The sequence below is a fragment of the Nicotiana tabacum genome, chromosome 19 (assembly GCF_000715075.1).
Source record: "Nicotiana tabacum cultivar K326 chromosome 19, ASM71507v2, whole genome shotgun sequence".
Classification (NCBI taxonomy): Eukaryota; Viridiplantae; Streptophyta; class Magnoliopsida; order Solanales; family Solanaceae; genus Nicotiana; species Nicotiana tabacum.
In genome coordinates, this window is record NC_134098.1 from 135857678 (window position 1) to 135874261 (window position 16584).

The window sequence follows — 16584 nt, forward strand, 5'->3', positions numbered from 1 at the left end:
TCGAGCCTTGCCTTCGATCGCGGCTTCGATCACAGGTTTGAGCCTAGACCTCGGTCATGGCCTCGATTAGGGGATCGAGGTTGGGCCTTCGATCATACCCTCAATCATGGCATCGAGCTTGAGCCTTCGATTATGACCCTCAATCTTGGGTCTCGATCCTGGCCCTCAATATCTGGCTCGATATCTGGGCTCGATATCTGGCTCGATCACAGCCCAGAATGTCCAACAGAAGAGGAAAAATTGCAGCAGCTTTTTAACTCAAATTTTTGATCCGTTAACCATCCGAAACTCACCCGAGGCCCTCGGAACCTCAACCAAATATACCAACAAGTCCTAAAACATCATACGAACTTAGTCGAACCTCTAAATCACATCAAACAACGCTAAAACCATGAATCATACCCCAATTCAAGCTTAATGAAACTAAGAGTTTTCAACTTCTACATTCAATGTCGGAACCTATCAAATCAAACTCCGATTGACCTCAAATTTTACACACAAGTCATAAATTACATAACGGAGCTATAAAAATTTTCGGAACTGGATTCCGACTCCGGTATCAAAAAGTCAACTCATCGGTCAAACTTCCAAACTTAAGTTCTTATTTTTAGCCATTTCATGCCTAATTTAATTACGGACTTCCAAATAAAATTTCGAACACGCTCCTAAGTCCAAAATCACCATACGGAGCTGTTGGAATCATCAAAATTCTATTCCGGGGTCGTTTTCACAAAAAGTTGACCGAAGTCAAACTTAGCACTTTAAGGCCAACTTAAGGAACCAAGTGTTCCGGTTTCACCTCAAACACTTCCAAATCCCGAACCAACCATCCCCGCAAGTCATAAATCATTACAAGCACCTACGGGAAGTTTTATTTTAGGGAACGGGATTCTAAAATAAAAATGACCGGTTGGGTCATTACATTCTCCACCTCTTAAACAAACGTTCGTCCTCGAACGGGTTTAGAATTGTACCTGAAGTGCTGAATAAGTGTGGATATCTGCTCCGTATGTCTTCCTCGGCCTCCCAAGTCGCTTCCTCGACTGGTTGGCCCCTCCACTGGACTTTTACTGCAGAAATCCTCTTGGACCTCAACTGGCGAACCTGTTTATCAACAATGGCTCTAAAATAGAAATGACCGGTTGGGTCATTACAAGGGGTGTTCATAGTTCGGTTTGGGTCGGTTTTTCCTTAAAAATAAACCAAACCAAGTAAGTCGGTTTTTCAAATATTGAAACCAAACCAAACCAATTAAGTCGGTATTTTATCGATTTGGTTTTTCGATTTTTTTGGTTATTTGTCGATTTTTTCTTAAATATGAGACATACACTACCAAACGCATATTCCGGCGAGTACATTTTCAACGTAACGCTATCAAACCAATTGCTCTTTGAGAAATCTATCATTTACCAAGATATATTGATGATAATTGACTCAAATAGTGATGAATAACTTAAGTACTCAATTAAAACTCGACTATTTTTAACATGAAATAAATTCTTGTACTTAATAAAAGAAAACTACCAATCAAACTAGAAGGAAAAGAATTAGATTATTATAATAGCAAAGAACTAGACTAAAAATACAAATGACTAATATGTACCATAAAATTTTAGAAACTTTATATAAAAATATACATATATATAGGTAGGTATAATAATAAATTTAAATAGCTACTTTTATAGTCGGTTTGGTTCGGATTTTTTTTTTATTAAAACCAATACCAAACCAAATTTGATGGGTTTTTAAAATTTAAAACCAAAACCAAACCAAACCTAAAAATATTAATTTTTTTGGTCGGTTTGGTTTGGTTTTCGGTTTTTCGGATTTTTGTGAACACCCCTACTTGGCACGTGAATTGTCCATGCAGTTGTGATTTGAAATGAGGGCACGAGGTGCCGGAAAAATATGATGATTTAATTATGGGCACGAAGTGCCGTTGAGATATAAAAAATGGGTTGAGACTCGTGTTTACGAAAAATGTGAAAATGGGCTGAGACCCATATTTTTGTGATTATGAAATGAGGTGTCACATGGTGACTTTTTAATTGAAAATTTACATTCAAAATATTTATTTGGAAGGATTTTTATTTAGAAAGTATTATATGAAAGATTTGTATTTGAAAGATATTTATTTGAGGAGATTATATTTGAAGAGATTTGTTGAAAGATATTTATTTGAGGAAATTATATTTGAAGAGATTTGTTGAAAGAATTATATTTGAAAGATAATTATTTGAGAAAATTATATTTGAAAGAGAGTTATCTGGAAGAATTATATGTGAAAGACATTTATTTGAAGAATTTGATTTAATTGGGTGTACTTGTATTTATTATTTGTTGGGCGATATAAATGGTATTTTGTTGTCTTGCTGTGCATATCAATGGTTGTTTTATGTTGCCCTTATTGTTATTTGTTCGTATTATTTTGTATATTATATTATACAGGTTATTAGACTAGTGAGTGTCTTGATTATACCTCGTCTCTACTCCACTGAGGTTAGTCTTGATACTTACTGGGTACCGACCGTGGTGTACTCATTAAGGGTGCTTATCAGGCGGATCGGGGGATAATTACGCTTAACGATTCGGCTTATCGGTAATCGGATTATAAATGTAGTAATCTGCTAGCCATCCAATAAGCTAACAGGCGGATTGGTATCGGATTAATAATTATCGGGAGATTATTGGACGGTTTATTGGCTAAACTAAATAGAAAACTTTTGAACAATCCTAGTCTTGTGAATACCAAACGGCCGAACTGCGTAGTTCGCTGGCTGGGACTCCATATGAGCCTCCTCTATTAGCGACTCCACTGTTCTTGTTTCAACTAGTTGATTTGGTGATTAGATTACTCTTAATTGGTCCTTTACATGTGTTACCTCCATGCAACTGGTGTCCAAGATCATCAAGAGAGACGAGACTGACAAGTGGCGAGTGATGAGCACGAGCAGATTCAGATTGAGAGAAATTTTTATTAGGGATTTAGGACTTAGGAGAGATGACTGGTCGACATCTTACTCTCTGCTGCGGACTGAATTCAATTGAGAATTAGAAATTAGGGATTTAGCCATTTAGAGTTTCAATAGTACTTTATATACATAGGAGTAAAAGTGTAAATATAAAAAATCTTAACGGGTTAGCGGGTTAACGGTTTATCCGATAAGAAAATTGAGTAATCCGCCCCCAAACGATTAAACCGTTAATTATTAAATCTCAATTCGTTCACCATATATTACCCCGATAACCCGATACCAATTAGCCAATAGGTTATCGGTTCGGTTCGGTTCGGTTAACGGTTACGGTTCGATTTTGAACAGCCCTAAGTACTCATACTACACTTCTGCACATTTTTATGCAGAGCCAGGTATTGGAGATATCGGACTCGGACAGAGTTAGAGTGGGATCACAAGGATTCAAGGTAGAGCTGTTTGGTCGTCGTAGTTTCTTGGAATCTTTCCATTTTATTGTACTGTTATTTATTATTCAAACAGTATTGAGTATTCGATCCTTGAGATCATTTTATGTATTCAGTTAGAGTTCGTGACTCAGTACTACCATTCTTGGGAGGTTGTTATATTTGTAATTATTTTTGTTAGTTTCTATTTTTTTTTAAATGGCTTGAATTTTTATTAAAATCGGTTTACTTAGTTTTAGAGACTAAGTGCTATCACGATGCCTGTGGTGGGATTTTGGATCGTGACATTACCTGCTATGAGTTACGTATCACCTGAATAATTGATGTTAATGTCATTCATTTTCTAGAAATATATTACTTATGAGGCCACTATTAGTATTGTTTTTATGTTATGTTACGTTGATTGGATTATGTATGTGTTGTTAGGATTGGTTTCTGGGATTCTCTGGCATGTGGATAGGCCCAGTTACAAAGGAAATTCTGGCTAAATTTTTGGAAATTTTGGGAGTTAGTAAAATTCGGGAAATTAAAATGTGCGAAAGAAGAGATAAGTTATGTTATGTGTTTGGGGGCGGACTCTACTTCTCATTCGAGGACTATTAATATGATGGACACCTATTAGATATGATAATAAGTATACGAGGCATATTATAAGTGATATGGGATCTAAGGAAAGTCCTAAGTCTAAGCCAAGTTGGAAAATTTTATAATAGACTAAAGTTCCAAATGAGTACGCACAAGATCAAATTTTGGGTGCGTATATCTACATATATATATATATATATATATATATATATATATATATATATATATATATATATATATATATATATATATATATATATATATATATATATATATATATATATATATATATATATATATATATATATATATATCAAATAAAAGATCGTCGAGTCTAGTTTCTAACTCTTCAAACCGTTCATCATTTGGATATGTATACAGAAAGTTATGGCCATTTTACTGGACTTGTGTCATATGCGCGCCTAGATGCGCGGCCGCGCATATTTGAGACTTTCTGCCTCAGGTGCGCGGCCGGATGCGCGGTCACTTGCCCAGGTGCACGGTCGCGCACGTAGGAGCTCATTTAATACCCTCCAAGGCCGTGTAGGGAGAGGGGTTAAGTCATTTTTGAGCTAAAACCTGATATTTTTAGAGAGAGGTGAGAGTGTTCTAGAGAGAGGAAGAAGCTCAAGTGTCTTGTTCATCAAATCTTGCTCAAGCTTTGAAATCCAACAAGAAATCTCTCAAGTTCTTCATCTAAGAGGTAAGGTTTCATACCCTAGTTTTTTAATTTCAGATTTGGGGAGAAGATGGTTGATTAGAAGTATGATTCTTGGGTGTAAGAGTATTATTTATATATACTTATACCAATAAGGTTTGTGGGAAGATTTTTGAGTTCAAATGGGTAAAGATTGGGTTGAAAATGGTAGAAATCTTCAAACACTTTAATTTAAGATTTGAAGGTTCATTTGACATCGAAATTTGATAATTTTTATATGGTTGGACTCGTCTTCGGAACGAGTGTTCGGATTTCGTAAAATTTTCCGAGATTCGATATGTGGGCCCCACTAATGATTTTTTAGATGAATTTTAGATTTTAATCCGAAAAATTAGTAAATTCATATGGAATTAATTCCTACGATTTGTATTGAGTATATTAAATTATTTATGACTAGATTTGAGGATTTCGGACACGAATTCGCGAGGCAAGGGTTTATTGGATTCTTGAATTTGGTTGCAAAGCGAGGTAAGTGTCGTGGTTAATATTGGATTGTGACTGCTGAATTGACTTCAATTATTAATATTATTTACTGGTCTTACTACTATTTCCGTTATTATTACTATTATTGTGTACAGGTTAATGTAAGCGACCTGCTTTAGCCTCGTCACTACTTCGTCGAGGCTAGGCTCTGCACTTACCAGTACATGAGGTCGGTTGTATTGATACTACACTCTATACTTCTTGTGCAGATTTCGGAGTTGGTCCCAACGGCGTACGTAGATTTGCTCGGATACAGCTACCAGTGGATACTTGAGGTATAACTGCACAGCGTTCGCAGTTCTGAAGTCCCCTTATATATTATCTCAATTGTGTATTATATTTCAAATAGCTTGAATTTTATTCAGACCTTTATTTGTATTATTCTAGAAGTTCATGCACTTGTGACTCCAGTTCTGGGATGGTATTTAGATATCGCGATTATTATGGATTATTCACTTTATTTCAGACATTATTTCCGCATTTATTTTCTTGTTATTAATTAATTTAAATTTTTTGTTAAAATAGCTAATTATATTCTAACGTTGGCTTGCCTAGCAAGTGAAATGTTAGGCGCTATCACGATCCCGAAGGTGAAAATTTCGGGTGGTGACAAAAATTCAAAACTGACACAAATTTAAATTTCAAGAAAAATTAAGAACTAGTGGTGAATATTCTACCTAACAAAAGAGGACTAAGAAAAGGGACTAAAATGAGGGGTGTGTTTTAACCTCAATGTGGGATTTTTCGATGTGAATCTGAATTTAGTCGGGCCCAATGTGAATACCGGATATCGGGTGGGAAACCAAAAAAAAAAAAAGACTAAAACCTTTATTAACTTAAGAACATGATGCATGTGTAGTAGTTTCTCATTTGGTTAATATAAAATTATTATAATAATTTGTAAGCAAGCAAGTAAAGGAAAAATAGGAAAAACGAAAGAAATCAAATTGTAAGAATGTGATAGAACACATCACTTCTTAACGTAGCACTACATGAATCACCATGGTTCGAGAGAGAAAAGGCGGATAGGAAATGACCAAGAAAAAAGGTTATGTGAAGTGAAAAAGTTTGATTTTTTTATTTAACAAATAAAGAGATTAAAGATTTGCAACTGCTTTGATTTCTGTCAAGAAAATTGTATTTGAAATTAATATCGAACCCGAATTTCATAAGAAACGTGTAATATATAGAAAGAAACAATTTGAGGAGAATGTTAATAGTGAAATCTCAAAATCTCTCGAAGTGTCATTTAGAGTTGATTACTTTTTATACATACTCTCTCTGATCCATAATAAATGACTTTTTAACTTTTGATGTGCCCCTTAAGAAAATACTGACTCCTATAACAAAAATGTATTTTGACTGAATTATATTTAATTAAAATTTATATGTTGTTAACTTGACACATTGAGATATGTAAATAAGGGTAAATTTTGGAAAAATAAAATTAATTCCTTCTCGATTATAAAAAAGGACACTTATTTTGGACCAAAATAAAAGCCAAAAAAATACTTATTATGGACTGGAGAGAGTAGTAGACAAGGTTATATTTTCACTTTAAAATAGATTTGAAAAATTAGAGGCATATAAAAATATTTTTGATTTTATATTTAGCGGTAAAAACTGAGATCACTAGTTAATGAAAATTTAAAAAAATATTGCTTTCATCTTGAATGCTCCTTAAATCATAATAATCAACCTGATATTGATAGTTTAGATTTATTTTTCTGAATCAAAAATATTAAGAAAAATAGTACAATTAGAAGATAACAATTTAATTGATATACTCAATCAAATAAAAGGTTTGATTATTTTTCAAATGTCTATATTACTTATAGAATAATGTTAATAACTCCTATTACCGTTTCTTCAACGGAAAAAAGTGTTTCGAAATTAAAATTGATAAAACCTTACCTAAGATCAACAATGTCTCAAAGATTTAAATGAATTAGCTATATTGTCAATTGAGAAAGACTTATTAGGAGAAATTGATTATAAAAAAATAATAATAACTTTGCATCTAAAAAAAGTTAGAAAAATAGACTTGAAATAAAAATAAAATATTTTTTACTAATAAAAAAGTTAAGGCCCCTCGTAAAGTTTGGCCTTAGGCTACGAAATTGGGCGGGCCGCCCCTGAAAATGACGAGGAGTAGCGTTTTTGATGTAATGAATAAGAATAATTTAGGATTTATAAGATAAAGTGAGGGGTAATATTGTAAAAGACTCAATCAAATTTAAGGTGCTTTTAAGCCAAAAAAAAAAACAATAAGCTAAAATGTCTAACTTATTGCTTTATAAGCTTGTTTTGGCTTAAAAGCATTAATGATGTTTGTCAAATACTAAAATAATCCAAAAAATATTTTAAAACTGATTTGACTATCTTTTAAGCCAATCCAAACAGCCTCTTCTTCTCACTGGCTTTTCTTTTAAGAAGAATTCTCCTTTTACTCTCTTTGCCTACTTTGATAGTACTAATTAATTGTGTTGGTCAAATACTTATGGTTCGGGCTATATGATATCTTTTCATCAACTCCAACTTAATTTATTGGTTAATTGTCTTATTTTTGTTATTGTTATGACAAACACATAATTTACAGACACAAACTATGAGAACATAATATTGGCACAAGATTTAACGAGGTTAATTTGACAATGATGCTTATATCTAAGTGTGATGACCCAAAATATCATTCTTAAATTTAATAATTAATTTTGTATTCTAAGACCTCGAAAAGCACTATTTATTATTCATCGACTTGCGTGCGCAGTTCATAAAATTTTTCGGAAAGTTTTTATGTGAAAAATGGATTAAAATATGAATTAGAGCTTTAAAACTCAACTGAATTGACTTTGGTCAACATTTTGAGCAAACGGACTCGGATCAGTATTTTGACAGTTCCGGTAGGTCCGTTTCATGATTTGGGACTTGGGTGTATGCCCGAAATCAAATTTCGAGGCCCCTAGCCCGAGATATAAAATTTTGATGAAAAATTAAAAGTTTAAGTTCAAATAGTGACCGGATGTCAAATTATGTGCAAACGACCCCGGAATAGAATTTTGATGATTCCAACAGGTTCGTATGGTAATTTTGGATTTAGGAGCGTGATCAAAATTTTATTTGAAAGCCCGTAGTGGAATTAGGCTCGAAATGCCAAAAGTTAAATTTTTGGGAAGTTTGACCGGGGGGTTGACTTTTAGATATCGAGGCCGGAATCCGATTCTGAAAATTGGAATAGGTCTGTTATGTTATTTATGACTTGTGTACAAAATTTGAAGCCACTCCAAATTGATTTGATGTATTTCGGCACAAGATATAGAATTTGAAAGTTCAAAGTTCATAGATTTGGATTTGAGGTGCGATTCGTCATTTTGATGTTGTTTGAAGCCTCGAATAAGTTCGTATTATATTTTTGGATATGTTGGTATAATTGGTTAAGGTCCCGAGGGTCTCGGGTGGATTTCCGAAGGTAAACGGAATGGATTTCGGACAAAGAAGGCTGCTGGAAATTTCTGTTGCAGAAATTTCGCGAGATATTTCTGGTGTGTATAGCCAACTTTGGAAGCTTATATCTCGCAAATTCATAAGGAATCAGAAAATCAAAACATGAAAGCTGTAGTAGTTTGATTCTAGTTTCCAGAAAGTTAAACCATTCATTATTTGGACATTTGTACAGAAAGTTATGATGGATTGAATGAGGACTGGTAGAGCAGTTTCGCCAGAAATTTCGCCAGCAATTTCTGATGCGTGGAGCCGATTTTAGAAGCTTATATCTCGCAATTCATAAGTAATCGAAAAATTTTCAAAACATGAAAGTTGTATTCGTGTGATTCTAAGTTTCCAGAAAGTAAAACCATTTATCATTTGGACATTTGTACAAAAAGTTATGATCGATTGAAAGAAGACTGGTAGAGTAGTTTATGGTGGACTTTTAGTGACGAAAAATGGACTTTTAGTGACGGATGAGCAGAAACTTAAGCACCAAAAATGGTCATTTCATTCATTTCGTTTTGGATTTTTGGAGCACGGTTCTTGGGCAATTTTTACGGAAAAACATTGGGGTAAGTGTTCCTTATCCTATATTGATTATATTTCATGATTTCATACTCATTTACATCATGAATCCGTGAATTTATGGAAGAAAAATCAAGATTTTTGCAAAATCTTCCAAAAACGAAAATTTAAGATTTGGAGGTCGAGTTGTTATCGGAATTTGGTAAAATTGGTATGGGTGGACTCCTAATTAAATTGGTTGTCGGATTTTGTAAGTTTCGCCGGATTCCGAGATGTGGCCCCCACGAGCAAAATTTGAGCTAATTTCGGATTTTATTGAAAAATATAATATTTTCTTATGAAATTGATTACTATAATTTTTGTTGACTTTATTGAATTAATTATGACTAGATACGAGTCGATCAGAGTCGAAAAATCGAGGAAAAAGCATAATACTTGGTTAAATTGGAGCAAGTCGAGGTAAGTGACTTGTCTAACCTTGTGTGGGGAAAATTCCCCTAGGATTGATAATTGTAATGTGTGAAAAGTCGTGTACACGAGGTGACGAGTGTGTACACGGGCTAAATGTGAAAGATTATATTTTAAATTGTGTAGATCACTGTTGTGCATTAATTAAATTATTTTATTTTGTTATATTCTTCATTATTGATTTAATGTTTATATTTTAAATTTGCTTGACCTTTTTCTGCTAATTATTTTATCTATTTAGTTGGAACTTGGTTTCTTTTATTCTGTGCATTATGTGAAGGTTGATTTTCTTTAAATTAAATATTATTAATATGAAGTATTTAACATTTTTAAACTTGATACTGAAGCAACGTATTAAAGATTTTGAAATATTATTTTCCTGAATTATTTACTCCTGAATATTTTTGTAAGATTTTCGTACTCATTGTGATAGAGCCGTGAGCTCTTTATTGTGGAAACATATTATTGTTGAATTATTTTGACATGAACCGTGAGCTCTTTATTGTGAAAAAATATTATTGTTGAGTTATTTTGACATGAGTCGTGAGCTCTTTATTGTGGAACAATACTGTTGATGAATTATTTTGGCAAGTTAAATTATTTGTGCACCTGAGGTGCAAATTATGATATTGATACGCATGCGATGGTATAAGGTCTGGGTATTGAAACGCATGCGGTGAGATAAGGGTGGCTTGATATGCGTGGCTAGTAGGGGGAACTACTAGAAGTCATGCGGTGTGATAAGGATGGCTAAAACGCGGGATGCTATTTCGGAAAAAATATTTTCTTTAAAATAAATTGTGAAGGCTCCCGCGGTGAGATAAGAAAATGAGATATTGTAAATTTATTTATGATTTGGGACTACGAGGCGGTAGCTCGGGAGTGCCCTTGTTGATATTGATTTATGGCCGCGGTTGCCTTTGATTATTGTTGTAATTTTCTTAAAGTTGAAAAAAATTCTGTTTTGTTTTCACGAGGTATTTATTTGCCATTATTTGATGTAATTAAATGTGACATACTACTTGATTAATTTTCATTGTCATTTTATCTTATAATATCGTTTAAACATTTTACCATGCCATTATTTATTCTCCAGTAGGGCCTGACCTGACCTCGTCACTACTCTACCGAGGTTAGGCTTGGCACTTACTGGGTACCGCTGTGGTGTACTCATACTACGCTTCTGCACATCTTTTTGTGCAGATCCAAGTACATCTTATCAGACCACGCATCAGTAAACTAGCTGTACGAGGAGACTTCGAGGTATATCTGCCAGCGTCCGCAGACTCCGGAGTCCCCTTCTATCTTACTATATTGTCTTCCTTATTTGCTTTAGACTCTGATGTATAGAGATATAGAGAATAAATTCTTAGAAGCTTGTGACTTATTTCTACCGGGTTTTGGGAGTTGAAATTGTTTGCATTGTAGTTTAATTATTTCAGATATTTATTATTATTCTGCATTGATAGGCTTACCTAGTCTTAGAGACTAGGTATCATTACGACATCCTACGGAGGGAATTTGGGGTCGTAACAAGTTGGTATCAGAGCTCTAGGTTCATAGGTGTCATGAGTCACAAGCAGGTTTAGTAGAGTCTTGCGGATCGGTACGGAGACATCTGTACTTATCTTCGAGAGGCTATGGAACTGTTAGGAAATATTCACTTCTTTGACTCTTTATCATGCGATATTGATTTAGCTTGAAACATATATCTTATATTCCTTTGTATCCACTCGTGTATGACATTGCGCACTCGGTATCAATTGTGCGTCGACGGTTCGTGATGCCGTAGATGGACTATGAGGGAGCCTGAGATGCTCAAACATTGCCTCAACGTGTGGTTCCGACTAAAGATGCGGGCGTATTGAGAGATCACCTAGTGAATCATGTGGGGGTGCAACGGACGTTGGCGTCTGATTGATTTATACAAGCTGTGAAGGTTAATATTGTGGATCATCGGACGTTGTGACCTATGACTTCGCGCCGATGGGGGGAGTCCACTACCAATGGGTGGATTGCGGGGTCATGTGTTATATCAGTTTTGGCCTGAAATGTATATATGTGGTACTGAAAGGTTCCCTAAAATTTACACATGTTTAAGACCTGAGATTTTGTAGAGGATAAGGTTGGGACTTGCGGTATGTCCATCTCCTTAATAATCCTATACTTCAATACCAAAGGAGTTATAGAAACAACTCTAAATTTGTAGAAGGTCTACTCAGCGTGGGCGTCACTGTTGCGGATTTGGGGGGTGCTTCGGAGGAAGTACACTTGTTGACGAGAGTCTGGACTATGTGGTTCGTGACAAGATTTGTCTATATGGAGCTCTACTTTTGTGATCGTTGTGTATAAATAGGGGTAAGGGTTACCCCAAAGAAGAATCGAAGAGTATGTTAAGAAATGGGTTATCTCAACAGTGTTGAGTCAGCATAACAAAAGAAGAAATTTACCTTGGGAGAGATAATTATCCACCGGTGTTCGTGGCAAGCCTATGAAGAGGGCAGACCATCCAATGCAACACTGCCCACTTGGCTCAGTTCTCAGAAACGCTTTTGAAAGAGTGTGTTTCCCGGACTCTCCGTAATGCGTGGCGCATAGGGTTTGAACGGTTGCGTCAGGTCACCATTGACAGTGTCAGAATATGCCATCAAGTTCAATAAGTTAGCCCGTCATACCCCTACTTTTCTTCCTATAGCCAGAGGGAGAGTCCACGGACTCATTAAAGGACTCAATTATGATCATAAAATTTTGTACGACTCGGGAGCTACAAGCTGATACTTCATTTTTGCTAGTTGTACAAATTGCCAAGATATTAGAATGTGTTCGGGGTGAGGAAAAAAGGAAACTAAGGAGACCAAGACGTCTCTAGGTTTTGGGGGATTCAGTAGATTCTACTCTGCAAGTATAAATCATTATGGAAGGGGCTCGGGCAGTCGGCCAGCCCAGTCCGCACATCGGATTACTCGGGGTGCTCCAGTAAGTTCTTTTAATGCACCACCAACATGAGTTCCTACAATGGTTATTCCAGTTATCTGGCAAAAACTCAATATGAGCAGCCTAACCCGCAAAGGGGTTGTTATGAATACGGTGATACTAGGCACATCATGAGAAAATTGTCCCAAACTTGGGAGAGACTAATTTCATCAAAGCACTCAGGCTACGTGCCCCATTGCAGTTACTACACCACCCACACGACCAGTTAGGGGTGGAGGACAGACGGGTAGAAGGCGTCCTAGAGGTGGAGACCCAGCCACTGATATATATTTTTTATGGTATGGCGGAGGTCGCTACATCAGTTGGTGTCGTTACAGGTACGACCTTGATATAATATAAAGGAATAATTTCCTTAACTTGATTCGGTTCTGAGTATCGATACGAGTCCTCCTATTGTGCTCCACTTATGAGTGAGTTTCATAATTCTATAATCTACTTATATGTTTACTCCTGTTGGGAGATTTCATGGAGATAACTATGCCTATCATTCCATGCTGGTCACTAATAAGACCTATGAAGCTAAATGTGGTTTTCTGTTACTCATTTCGGTAAGTTTTGATGTAATTTACGGATAATTAATTATAAATTGTGAATTATATGCCCTACCGATGTGGGGTTCATTATGTGTTGTGATTTTCTTTTTTAACGGAAATTATTTAGAAGGAGCAAATGAAAAGTTTCGATTGGCACGATGTGCATATTACTTGTGACTCAGAACCGAGGACGAGATCCTCGCATTTTAATATAAACTAATATGTTTAAACTGGGCTACGAGCTGTGGTGGAAGTTATATAAGGACGATATCCTTGTGAGGAAAATTCTTGTGTTTAAGTTCTCCCTTGTGAATTTTAATTTGTACTATAGTACTAATAGGGAGTCATGCCTGTTAGGCTTATTTGAAAATTCTATATGAAATTCTCTATGCATACTTGCCAATTTTGTGTTGTAATTATTGAGTTTTAACCTACGAGGTAGGTTCCCTCCCAGGTGATGTTAAATGTGACTCATTAATTCGGGTAAATAATTATGAGGTTTTCATGCCTCGTATCTCGTTATCAATATTGTGAAGGTTTGAAACGAGATTTTTGTTAACATGAAGTTAATTGACGATTTTGTAATTGATTATGAACAACTATTAAGACCAGATTGACCTAGAAGGGTGCTCCATTCATATGGACCAAGGAATGTGAGAGAGCTTCCAAAAGCTCAAGACAGCTTTGACTACAGCCCCAATGTTGGTATTACCTACAGGTTCAGTGTTTTAGATTATGTATTGTGAAGCGTCGCGTATTAACCTCGGCGCAGTGTTGATACAAGATGGTAGGGTGATTGCCAACGCGTCCAGATAGTTAAAGGTGCATGAGAAGAATTATCATGTACACAACCTTGAGTTAGCAGTTATTGTTCATGCCTTAAAGATTTGGCGGCATTATTTGTACGGTATCCATTGCGAGGTCTACACCGATCACTGAAGTCTACAACATCTGTTTAAACAGAAGGATCTTAATTTGCGGCAGTAGAGATGGTTGGAGTTTCTTAAGGATTATGATATCACCATTCTCTATCATCCTGGGAAGGCCAATGTAGTGGTCGATGCCTTGAGTCGTAAGGCGGAGAATTTGGGCAGCTTAGCATATTTACCGGTAGCAGCGAGGCCTTTAGCCTTGGATGTTCAGGCATTGGCCAACCAGTTTGTTAGACTGGATGTTTTCGAGCCAAGCCGAGTTTTGGCTTGTGTGGTTTCTCAGTCTTCTCTTTATGACCGTATCAGGGAACGTCAGTATGATGACCCTCATATGTTTGTCCTTAAGGACACAGTTCAGCACGGTGATGCCAACGAAGTCACTATTGGAGATGAAGATGTATTACGGATGCAGGGTAGGCTATGTGTGCCAAATATAGATGGTTTGCGCGACTTGATTTTCCAGGAGGCTCATAGTTCGCGGTACTCCATTCATCCGGGTGCTGTAAAGATGTATCAAGACTTAAGATAGCACTATTGATGGAGGCGGATGAAGAAAGACATAGTGGAATATGTAGCTCGGTGCCTAAATTGTCAGCAGGTGAAATATGAGCATCAACGACCAGGTGGATTGCTTCAGAAGTTGGAAATTCCAGAATGGAAATGGGAGCGGATCACTATGGATTTCGTTGTTGGGCTCCCACGGACTCGGAGGAAGTTTGATGCAGTTTGGGTGATTGTGGATAGATTGACCAAGTCAGCTCATTTCATTCCTGTGATTACTACTTACTCTTCAGAGCAGCTGGCTCAGGTATATATTCGCGAGATTGTCAGACTTCACAGTGTACCAGTATCTATCATCTCTAACCGGGGTACACAGTTCACCTCACGAATTTGGAGGGCTGTACATCGAGAGTTGGGTACTCGTGTGGAGTTGAGTACAATATTTCACCCTCAGACGGACGGGCAGTCTGAACGCACTATTCATATACTGGAGGATATGCTTCGTGCGTGTGTGATAGATTTTGGGGTTGCTTGGGGATCAGTTCTTACCACTTGCGGAGTTTGCTTACAATAACAGTTGCCAATCAAGCATTCAGATGGCTCCGTATGAGGCCTTGTATGGTAGGCGATGCCGGTCCCCAGTGGGTTGGTTCGAACTGGGCGAGGCTAGGCTATTGGGTACAGACTTGGTTCAGGATGCCTAGGAAAAGGTTAAGTTGATTCAGGATTGACTTCGTACTGCCCAATCTAGACAGAAGAGTTATGCGAATCGGAAGGTTCGTGATGTTGCATTCATGGTTGGTGAGCGGGTATTGCTCCGAGTTTCGCCTATGAAGGGTGTGATGAGGTTCGGGAAGAAGGGCAAGTTGAGCCCTAGGTATATTGGGCCTTTTGAGATTCTTGAGAGAGTTGGAGAGGTGGCTTACAAACTTACACTACCACATAGTCTCTCTGCGGTTCATCTGGAATTCCATGTTTCCATGCTTCGAAAATATCACGGCGGTCCGTCTCATGTGTTAGACTTCAGTTCGCTCCGGTTGGACAAGGATCTATCTTATGTTGAGGAACCAGTGGCTATTTTGGATAGGCAGGTTTGAAAACTGAGGTCAAAGAACATTGCTTCCGTGAAAGTTCAGTGGAGGGGTCATCCGGTCGAAGAGGCGACTTGGAAGACCGAGCATGATATGCGCAGCTGTTATCCACACTTATTCACCAGCTCAGATACTTTTTCTAACTCCGTTCGAGGACGAACATTTATTTTAGAGGTGGAGACTGTGATGACCCAAAATGTTATTTTTAAATTTAATAATTAATTTTATATTCTAAGACCTCGAAAAGCACTATTTATCATTCATCGACTTGCATGCGCAGTTCATAAAATTTTTCGGAAAGTTTTTAGGTGAAAAATGGATTAAAATATGAATTAGAGCTTTAAAACTCAACTGAGTTGACTTTGGTCAACATTTTGAGCAAACGGACTCGGATCAGTATTTTGATAGTTCCGACAAGTCTGTATAGTGATTTGGGACTTGGTTGTATGCCCGGAATTAAATTTCGAGGCCTCTAGCCCGAGATATGGAATTTTGATGAAAAATTAAAAAGTTTAAATAGTGACCGGATGTCAAATTATGTACAAACGACCCCATAATAGAATTTTGATGATTCCAACAGCTCTGTATAATTATTTTGGATTTAGGAGCGTGATAGGAATTTTATTTGGAAGTCCGTAGTGGAATTAGGCTCGAAATGCCAAAAGTTGAATTTTTGGGAAGTTTGACTGGGGGGTTGACTTTTAGATATCAAGGTCGGAATTCGATTCTGAAAATTGAAATAGGTCTGTTATGTCATTTATGACTTGTGTGCAAAATTTGAAGTCATTCTGAATTGATTTGATATTTTTCGGCACAAGATATAGAATTTGAAAGTTCAAAGTTCATA